This window comes from Anoplophora glabripennis, unplaced genomic scaffold (assembly GCF_000390285.2).
Source record: "Anoplophora glabripennis isolate ALB-LARVAE unplaced genomic scaffold, Agla_2.0 scaffold1373, whole genome shotgun sequence".
In the NCBI taxonomy this organism is placed as follows: Eukaryota; Metazoa; Arthropoda; class Insecta; order Coleoptera; family Cerambycidae; genus Anoplophora; species Anoplophora glabripennis.
The window spans coordinates 51,559-61,208 of record NW_019417447.1 but is presented as its reverse complement, the minus strand read 5'-3'; the positions used below and the strand labels follow the sequence as shown (position 1 = coordinate 61,208).

The 9,650-nt window shown below is 33.4% G+C and overlaps 1 long non-coding RNA gene across 1 annotated transcript; it reads left to right on the top strand.

Moving 5' to 3' along the window:
- Positions 1–530: 530 nt before the first annotated feature.
- LOC108914373 lies at positions 531–1,764 on the top strand. Its single transcript, XR_001964675.2, has 3 exons — positions 531–1,351; positions 1,491–1,605; positions 1,661–1,764. It is a non-coding gene; the product is annotated as an uncharacterized LOC108914373 (long non-coding RNA).
- The last annotated feature ends 7,886 nt before the right edge of the window (positions 1,765–9,650 follow it).

Here is a 9,650-nt window from a genome sequence, read left to right as displayed (position 1 = left end):
CAGGCGCAGCACCGGCTTCGTATAAGCCCCGATAATGCAAGATAAATTCTTGCAAAAAAAAAATAAAATTTTCCTTTGGTCCACCTCGTGGGGATCTAATTATGACTAAAAGCCGCTAATCATGTAGTAGCTTGAACAAGGGAATAATTACCAGTATGGCAGTAGTGAACAATTTATATATCTTTAGACAAAAAAAAATTAAATGCTCTATATGAAAAATACTGATGGAATATCAATCAGAACATGTAAGTTCACAACTCCCACTTCTAAGTTTAGACGTAAACTTAATAATATAAAAACAAAACCCTAATGAATATTACCTTTGCCCACTTAACCTATTGTTAATTACTTCTATTTATAAAATAAATCTTAATAATAATGCTATACTAATTATTAACGTGTGTAGGAACAGCAGGAGAAAAAAATTACTTTTTTTATCACTTGCGTGCGTCCCCGTGGATGACACATCTGCAGATCCAGAGATCTTTCATAAGGTTTACTTCGCCGGATTAGATATCTTTCATAAGGTTTACTTCGCCGGAGTAGAGATCTTTCATAAGGTTTACTTCGCCGGACTAGCCCAACATAAGAACCCCTTGGCCAAAGGGGTTCTTAAATTTATTTGAACTGCACAGGAACTTTTCTTTCCCAAAATTACGCGAATCCGGCCTTATATAAATGAAAAACGTGAGGTGGGACCACGCTCTTGGCTGCTTGGTGTGACGATACAGATCCTTTACAAGAAAGATTGGCGATTAGTTCCACAAAAATTACTCAACATGCGACGGACCACAATCAACATCAGGCGTTTGGAAAACAAATATCGTCAAGAGCTGATTTCAAAAATCACAAAAGTTTTCCCAACACTACGACACACCCAATCCACACAGCCAGGTACCGGAAGTAATAAAGTGTAAAATTTGCGCGGATCCCCTCCTGAGTTTAAGCTATCAAAAAAAACTATCCCTGACCCATTGGTTGGAGTCTGACCAATTAAAATTAAGTAAACTATAGTAAACAATTATTAACCCTAAAATCAAATCTAATATGATTTATAACACATTGATTAAGTTCCTTGAACATAAATAAGTAGCTAAATATATCATTCCGGTGTATATTTATTAGAAATACCTTGATGTAGAAAAGTGGTAACATGAAAGATTCAGCGCATAATCGGGCAACAACGCACCGCGCAGAATCAGCACTGAATTCGGCAGGTAGGTAGGTGGAGTTTCAGCCGGAAGACAAAGAACGAAAAGAATCGAAATGGTCAAATGTCGACACAAATTCCCATCTTTAGGAAATAATCCACACAATGCCAATCGTTCATCTACGAATCTACAAAAATATGGTAAGTACCAAACAAATGACTTAATGTTCTTAACTAACTTTGTCTATCCTGTGTATAGTCTATCGATAATCTACTAAGTATTAGTTGCTTGTTTACATTTTAGGTTATTAGTATGATTGAATGTTTATTTCTATTCTAGGAGCTAGGCATGCACTTGGGTGGATCTAATACGATTTCTCCCTAGGATCTCACGGCCGGCGACAGTTGTGGATGAATAAATATTATTTACTAGACCTGGATACGAACGCATTAAGGTAACGATAATAATTGTTTTGGTGGCTAAAAATTTAGACCTTGAATATATTTTAGGTAATACACAATACACAACCTTGTAATTAAGGTGACAGGACCCACAACGGTTCCTGTGAAATAACCTGCATTTGAAATGAATTACAAAGAGAAAATATAATGTAATACCCCATTAATAAGGAATAAATGCAATGTGATATTTATTTATTTACTTTTATTGCGATTAACGTAAATTGCCTGTTACAACCTACAAAGTTCATCACATGATATGTTCGAACAAATTTATGCGAAAGTATTCGCTAACGTCTATTCTAAAAGGCTGTGAGAGAAAGAGGAACATAACTTACATTATCGATATTATTCCAGCTTTTGTTTTTCGGGAAATATTTTAATAATACTGCACAAATCACCAAAACACCTGTACTGTACGCGGCGATTATTGGATTGGACTCAATTTCATAGGCAACATGCATGCTTTTGCGAAGTTGACTAATCAGTATTTAGATGGAGCTACAAGGCTAAATTTCCAATTTATCAACGTGTCCCTTCTTCGAATACTGTCCCAACTTGGGTTACTCTCCCCTACTTTTTACGTTAATATAAGATCTTTTAAATACATTATAAAATAAACAACCTGGGTACATCGAGACCCCTCACACACGGATATTCCTAACCACCGTACCACAAGACTTTTACTGCTATTAATAGAACAGCGGTTTTAAATGAGTGCTTGCGATGTGGTCTTTCATAGCACTTCCATTTAAAACACCGTTCGATCAAAGGTAGTAAAAATTGGTTGCGGTATGGCAATAAAAAATATTAGTGTGTGAAGAGTCTAAAAAACAAACAGCATACAATATTATAATCTAAAATCATAAATGATTTAAGTTTATAATGTAAAAATTATAATCTCAGAACTGGCCTACAGTTATTTGATAGATATTTGTACGATTTTTGAAATTATATAATTTAAAAATTGTTAATAAATTTTGGTATTTATTTTTCAATCAAAAAATTATATCCCTATTTTAAATCTCCTGTAATACACATATTTTCTCATTTTGTTTTAGATTATTAAAAATACTTTGTATCATTTTAAGAAACTATTTCATTACAACTTACCTCAGATTTATAGAACTAAAATAAATGCTAATCATTTAAGTATTACGACAGCACAGCTAATATAATCAATCAATACTATAGGCAAATCGCAAATTCAACGTATGCACGGCACTAACTCGATAAAATTTATATGAAATAATTCATAATAGCAACATAGGTAATTTTCAATATCTTATCGTATTAAAAGTTAATTAGGGCATCAGTTGTATATGTTACAGTGGCTGTCGATATAATGTATGAGTATATCCTTAATTTAAAAGAAACTAATTTGATTGCCAGATGACGTGCATAATGTTGAATTAGCAATTTGACTATATCAATCAAGTATTGAGAATGACTAAACTATAGTCATTTAAATTTTAACAAATAAAAGCATGTTTTGGTTTGAAAAATATTTATTGCATTTTCGCATTATATACATATACAGATATAATTTCATCATCCTGAAAAAAAGAGAAAAAAAACTTTGTTAATCTTGGGCAATTTCTTTAAAATTTTATAAACAAATGAGATGAATTGTAATTTTTATTATCCTAAATAGTTATTATATAAAAAAAGGAACCAATAACACCTGGCTAGTTACTTTATAATTATTGAACTATGAATTAAGTTTTTTAGAAATTATAAATCCATTTAACCGCTAATTAAAAAAAAAATTAAATTACGCAAGAGCTGCACTTCGCGATATTGCCGCACATGTCGGGTAATATCGCGCACCATGTGGGGTAATATTGCGCAGTTTAATAAAGAAAATATGGAAAGAAATTTTAAAATAAACGCAAAAAATTGGAAAAATAAGTCTTGTTACCAAAGTTATACATCGGATATTCTGTTATCTAAACTCTAAACTAAAATAAACGACGTTTTGATTCTTCTTTTTGTTTTTGATCGGCGCCTAGGCTAAACCGACAATCATCGCATGTGTACCCTGCAGCTGATTCCCAACCAGAACATTCTGAATGAACCCATATTGCACATCTTATGCAACGAAACCAAAGCTCCCTATGCTTTCCAAATTCACCACTTAAAATACATATTTCGTTGACTACAGGAGGCTCTTCGTGAAGTGCAAATTCATTGTAGTCCGAATTGTTGTCATCAGAGAAATATACTGTGAAGGATCAATCAGAATTATTATCCGACGTGTCTCCTTTTTTAGTGTATTTTATTTTCTTTTTGCTTCTTCTCTGTACCTTTATGAGGTTTTTGTTTTGTTTTCCATTTTTCTGGTTTCGCTTAGCTTCTTTTTCCACGAGAGTAACCTTCATTGGTGTGGAAGTCCAAATTTCAGATTGTTTGATCGTGATGTTTTTCTTTTGGTCGCTGCCTTAACTACGTTCTTGGGAATCGGTGCAAGATCCGATATTTTGACACCTGAACATGATGGTAAATTTGCTTTGGATGTCGATGGTATAGGTTCTTGAATAGTTAAGACGTTGATGGAGCCGATTCCGGAGCAACTGCAGAAGTTGAAGGTTTTACTTTCAAAGCATCTATAGCTGTTGATGCTATCTGTGGAGAAACTGGATTAAAGTTTCTCTCCCGTTCTTCTGGGTCCAAGACAAGTTCTCGAAATTCTTCAGCTGCTGCGAAATCCTCTTCAGTAAACTTTTCTGGGTTGAAAGGGAATATCCCTGCAGCTTTGAATCCTGAGACACCCTTTTCCATAGTTGCTACCTTCATGTATGCTTGATTGAATAAACGAGCCCATTCATACGAGTCTTTCATGATTTTATAACCCTCTTCATACATCGGTTGCGCCTGGTACAAATTAAAATGCTGACCTACATGACATGTCAAATCATACTTCATCTGTTCTAACTCTCCTCTTTTTGGTATATCTGGTGTTGCAACCTGATTGATGATAAAATGGGGTGTTATCCTTCTTGCTGTTGTTGGTTTTGTTCGTGTAACAGTGTTGAATCTCTTAGGATCCTTAAAAAGGCCATCCCAATCTTGATTTCTAGACTAAAAAGAAAAAAAACAAACAAACCAATAGGAAAAATATAGAATAAACTTACAATTTTCTTGTTTCCATCTATTCTTTTCAAAGAAAAATGGCATGCACTAGATTAATTAAATTCTAAGGATAACAATAAACAAAGCCCCACGGTAAAGTGTCAGTTGATATAAAATTCACAATTCTTTTATCATCGTGTGGACTCAGTGCTTTTTTCCGTTGTTTTACAGTAAAAATCTCGTGTTTGTTTGATAATATCGAATTTTGGTAAATTTCAAATTCGCTTTTGTCAAATAAACAATTGAAATAGTCTTCGAATTTAATTAATTTTAAAGCTGACGACTGTATTCCTTTAGCCTTTTTTATAATCCCATAATTTTCTACAAAATTCTCCACGTGGTTAAAACTAAAATTATTTTTTACTAATTTTTCCACCTCTTCTTTCTGTTGGCTTTCCTGAGTTTGTAATTTCAGTGCATACATTTTTGACCGTAAACCTATAAACTCTAACATTAGTCTACCGTTGTTTTCATCCTTCATTAAGCCTAAAACTTTTTTATTGACTTGAGGAATTTTATAAACATTATCGATGCATACTCTGACGTATCAAATTTGTGTATGTCTATTTTCATATGTTCATAGATATCATCCACAAAGAAATGATATATCAAACTATCTGTATCGCAGTACAAAAGTTTTGCATCTTCCCCAAATTTCATTTTAATGTAATTATAGTGGAAATCGTATAAGTATGTTTTAGAAATGTCCAGAATAGAAAAGCCCATATAGATGGGTTTGTTAAATTTTACCTTTAATCGTTGCATCTCAATTATCACCATGTCATCATCAAAAACAGTGCAGCTATGAAAATTTGGTTGAGATATATAATACTTTGCACCAAACCTACCCTCCCAATTGGTGACTAATTTAACATCTCTGTATTTTTTTACATTTTCAATTGTTTTTCCAAATGGACTATTGTTCATTAATTTAAAAAAGTTTTTCTCAAAATCATTTTTGCTGTTTTTCCTCATTTCAGTATTTAAATCTATATATTTTTTCAAGCACGGCGACTGTCTAAATTTCAAACACCGATGAATTTTCTTTATTTTTAAACCTAGTTCCACAGCCTGCTTTAAATTTTTATAGTGAATTACATACTTTGATTTGTTATACAGGGTTGTCAATAGTTTAGGTAGATTTGATATAGAAGTCGGAGGTGCCAAGTGTTCAGGACAAAGGGGTAAATCTTTGTGGAGATTAAATAAATTTTGAGGATAATGAAGGTCTACTTCAAGTATATATCCATAATCACTATCGTCAGGTGTGTTTAAAAAATTTTCGCTATACATATCTATATTGTTTACCCAGTGAAATTCTCCAATAGGTAATGGATGACACATTGCTGCTCCATAAAGATTATTAACATCAAAATACATCAGATATGATGATGCCTCATCTGTATTATATTTTTCCCCCATATATTTATTATTAGCCTTTCCATACCTATTCGAGCACTGGGAAATACCTCCTCGTATTCCTTTCTCAATAAACAAAATCATGTCAATATCTTGCAATAGTTCCAATTTTACCTTGGTAGTTTTAAGCAATGCATCAAAAGCTAAGCCCGGTGCTGTATAGTAATGAAGGCTGTCTAGTTGATACGTTTTTAAACAAACCTCACGAAAGTTCTCAAATATGTCTACTAGAAGCAGTACATCAGTGGTCAAATAAAGTTCAGCATATTCCTGTAAATTTTTAATATTGAAACTATTCCAAACCTTGTATGCATGCTGATAATCCTTTTCTGATATTTCTAAATTTTTTACTTTGCTGTAAAAGTGTTCCTTAGAAGGCAGACATGTTTCCTGTAATTTTTCCCAACTGTTAAGATATTCATATGGAAAGACACCTTTTCTTGTAACTAATTTAAATTTTTCATAATCACAATAGAACTTTCTAGTAACTTTTTTTTGATCATCATTCAAATATGAAGAAAGTTTATCTAGGCTACTACTCATAAATCTAAAGGAATCCAAAAATCTAAAGGTAATGTTTGTATTTGTAATGTGTTTGGAAAATGATATATATTTTTCTTTGTTAAGTGGTAATAGAGTAACTCGGCCTTCAATTTCCTTACTTAAAGCCTTTATTATGAAATGACTGTCATACCCTGACAAGTTATGAAAAATTACAGGAACATGATTCATATCTTTGAAATTTAGATTACATGAACGGTGAGCTGCACCTCTAAAGACACCAGTCAAATGACAGTGATCGCGCACTTTGTCTTCTGAATTAAGAAAAGGTTCATTACAAATGTGACACACCTTAGCTAAATAATATTTTTTACTTTCACTGTCAGATAATTTTTTTAATGGAAGTGGNTTAAATAAAAGATGACGTAGGTGCCTTTGTTTAAAACTGGTTCACAAGTTATAAGAATCCATATATTTCTCCAGTTTACGGTAATTTACCAAGCTACCTACAGCAAAAAAAAAGAGTTAATTACTAATTACCTAACTACCAAATACTTACCATCAAATAAATCTTATTTAACAGTCCCATTATGGTATTTTCTTTTCCCATTCTTCAGGTATTGAGTGTCACATATTGTTATGATATATTTGGTTTTTGAATATAATGATGAATTTAATTTTAGTTTTAATTTTAATTTATGTGTTTAATGTATTGAGTGTTGCGTTTTTGCTTTTGTTTTATTTCTGTAATTATTAGTTAGATTTTACTGTACATTGTTTAAATACTCCTTTCTTTTCTTTCTTACCTCGTATATCTAATTATTATTATTTTTTTTATATCCTTGCTAGCTGCCACTTAGTTTTTTTTTTAAGTCTAATCTCAGGAGTCGGTTCACTTTCCTTACTTCAGGACTTGTAGCATGCAGAACAAGAAAAAATAGAATTTTAAGAATTTACAATANATCTGTTTACAACTAATTTGTTTTTTACTTTATAAGGTGAAAGGTTATCTATAGGAATGCAAAATTGATAATCTGCTTACAACTAATTTGTTTTTACTTCATTCATATAAAATTAATTACTTCTTATCCGTTACTGTTCTCCTAATAATGAAATTCTATCCAACTCACCGTTTAAGGCCCCAGAGATACACCTAATCATAGCTGACAAATTACACCTGATTTACTAACTCACCTCAGCTCAGGTGTAGGCTGGCGAGGCAGGTGAAAAACACCTGTGTACCTCTCGCGTCATACCTTCTAGTCATTGGACATTTCTTCTTCTTGATCACTTCTTCAGATGGGGTGACACTAAAACAACCCTAAAATAACCCTGAAGTCTATGTCTTTAGTACCACCCCTTCAACCCCTTAGGGTCTTCTGTTGCTCCGGATGGCGGTCCCAGGAGCCCGCTATCTATACTACTCACGTCATATACAGTAATCCTTTCGTGTGCAGTCGAAATCATATGAGAGTCATACACAGCAAAGAGAGCTTTCTTCAGTGGCCCAAAAAACGTTAAGTCAAGGGGCTGAAGGTGGTTTGATGTATGAGGAGGAATTGTAAGGAGTACGATGTAGTTCCCGCTGCAGAAATTATAAATTGGCAACGAAATGTGACTTGCATGGTTGTCCAAGATAAGTAAAATTGGGTCAGCTTCCGTAGCTTTCACATAGTTTTGAAAATGTTTTATCCACTTTAGAAATAAATCATCATTGGACCACCCATTGTCAGAACAGGAATAAATGCAACCAATTGGGCCGTCTTTTTCTAATTGAGGAGATATCCGTTTTCTCGGATAAATTATCATTGGGGGAACGTATGTACCAGCTGCACTGACAGCGCATAAGATAGTAATCGTTTCACCTCGTTCGGCTGAAATAACAACACTGACTTGTTTCTGTCCTTTTTTCGCATAAACTTTTTCAGATTTTTGGACAGTGGTTACACCAGATTCGTCGACAATAAAAAGAAGTTTCCTTCTCAAGTGGTCACCTTCTGACCCAGGTTTTGCCAACTCTGTAGATTTTAAATGGTGGCGCAGTGTTAATTCGGGAATGCCGAAATTTCTTGCAGCCTCGCGTATTTTAACACCTGAACGTATAGCAGCCAAAGCATTATTACGCTGTTCAATGGTCCAGCTCTGTCGTTGGGTCTTTCTTTCATAGTTTCTGACCATCTGAAATAAAAAAATGTTGAAATCAATGTTGTGGGGCAATATCACGCACTGCGTAATATTACCCCATATCGACCTTGGTTTTGTTTTCTAACCACAATTCCGTTATTTACGTATGGAAATAAAAAGCAAACATAGGGATAGATCCCCGAAATATGCTAGAAAATATTTGTACATAGGAAAGATCGATGGTTTTAAAATCTACACTTACCTCGCTTATTTTTTTAGCACTGAAAATTATAACCAAAACTCGTGTACGCACACTTCGATTTACTGCGGCCAACTAAATACTCTCAGCGAGCTGACACCTTTTGAACATAGTTGCTACCGATACAGAATAACGTATGCGTTGCCAGATTTCACTTCTCGCTCTTCGTTTCTTTTGCATTGTGGTGCGCAATACTACCTCACAGCGCAATATTACCCCACTTTCCCCTACTGGTTATAAGTTTTATAATAATAAATGTATTAAACTGTTGTATACTCTGTACGAGTTAAAAACATGACATTAAGTTTTCAGAAATTTTATTGGATAACTGTAATTACAAGCTAAGGTTCTAATGTAAATATAAAACATACATTTAAGTATTAAAAATGATGACAAATCGCTCCCAAAACTGTCCAGATTATTTTCTTAGCAACGATGCACCCGTATTTTCTTATATTACATGAGAATTTGCAGGTTAAAAATATACACTTTTATACATAATGTTGGCAAAACTGTGCTGTGAAAATGTTGTATCAAGTTTTAAATGTTGAGGAGGGAGGAGTTAGCGAAGCGAAGTTAGAATTAAAACCATTGACCATAAACAAT